This window comes from Cyprinodon variegatus, unplaced genomic scaffold (genome assembly GCF_000732505.1).
Source record: "Cyprinodon variegatus isolate N-32 unplaced genomic scaffold, C_variegatus-1.0 Scaffold842, whole genome shotgun sequence".
NCBI lineage: Eukaryota > Metazoa > Chordata > Actinopteri > Cyprinodontiformes > Cyprinodontidae > Cyprinodon > Cyprinodon variegatus.
This window is the reverse complement of record NW_015151295.1, coordinates 163,753-165,033: the sequence shown is the minus strand read 5'-3', so window position 1 is coordinate 165,033 and position 1,281 is coordinate 163,753.

The window sequence follows — 1,281 nt, the reverse complement described above, 5'->3', positions numbered from 1 at the left end:
CCGCTCACACTGAGCCTGGTTCTGCTGGAGGTTTCTTCCTGTTAAAAGGGAGTTTTTCCTCTCCACTGTCGCTACAAGCATTCTTAGTGTGAGGGATTGCATTCAGTCAATGAGTCGATGCAATCAACTGGTTTTTCCTTAGATAGGAAACTTTTAATCAATTTGACTGGATGATCTGGTGAACTGTAAAGTGTGAATTGGCGATATATAGATAAACTAAAATGCATTGAATTGAATGAAATGCTTATAGCTTTAGTTAGAATCAGAATTAGAAAAAGATTTAAAAAGTTGTGTTTTACTCTTGCCTTTGTGGTAAGGTGCTACAGATAGATATACATTCAATTTACATTATCAGAGAAATTTACCCAAGAAAATCACCACGGAAGATCTTAAAAATGCACATTACCAACAGCATGAAGTTAAAATGAACGATATGTACATGTGCTGCGATATATTTCAATGGGAAGTGGGGGTGGGGGTACTGTTACAGAAGGGGAAAAGCTGTTTTTGTGGTGGGAGGTTTTGATCCTGGCAGGCCAGAGTGCTCATTCATGTTTTAATTATGTATTTTATTATGTTCTGAATGAGCAAGATATAACTTTAATTTGTTTCCACTGACTCTTGAGCTCAGTTGCGTGGTCAAGTTATATAATTTTGGGCTTCCAATGCCCTTAGCATGGCGAGCAAGCAGCAGTTCGTGTTTTCAAGGGTTCACGAATGTAAACACCTAGAGAGATCCTGTGATTTCGCTCATAAATAACACCACTATCAACAGATTGTGGAAAAACTCCAGGAAAGAAATGACTGTCAGTGATGGACGGCATGGAGAGGCCTTTATAAAGTTGGAAAGACTTAGTTTTCTACTTCCTTGTGTAGTGTGGTAATGTTTTGAACATGGCCATTATGGAGCAAGTGGATCAGGTGGAAAGCTGTACAGAGTATAAAGTCCATAGATGCTATGACGGACAGCTCTTTTTCTGCAAGGAATGTCTGTGTGTCAAGCATAATGAGCCCTATTTAGTCTACCCTTGCACCACCTTTGAAATTTGTCATTTAGGCTCTGTTCCAGAGGTCAGAGATTACCGGACCACGGTCCAGATCCGGACCCAATCCTTTAACACATTTGAAAATGACTACATGCTGTCGGACAAAAGTTTCTTAACTTCACTTGTGCCGCTTCTCCTGTTAATAAAGTCATCCGGAGCGACCAGGCTACACCTGATCCAAATGATCCAATGAGCTGCTGTCAGTCTGGGTTGCTGCTGCTGCTACTTTTAGACA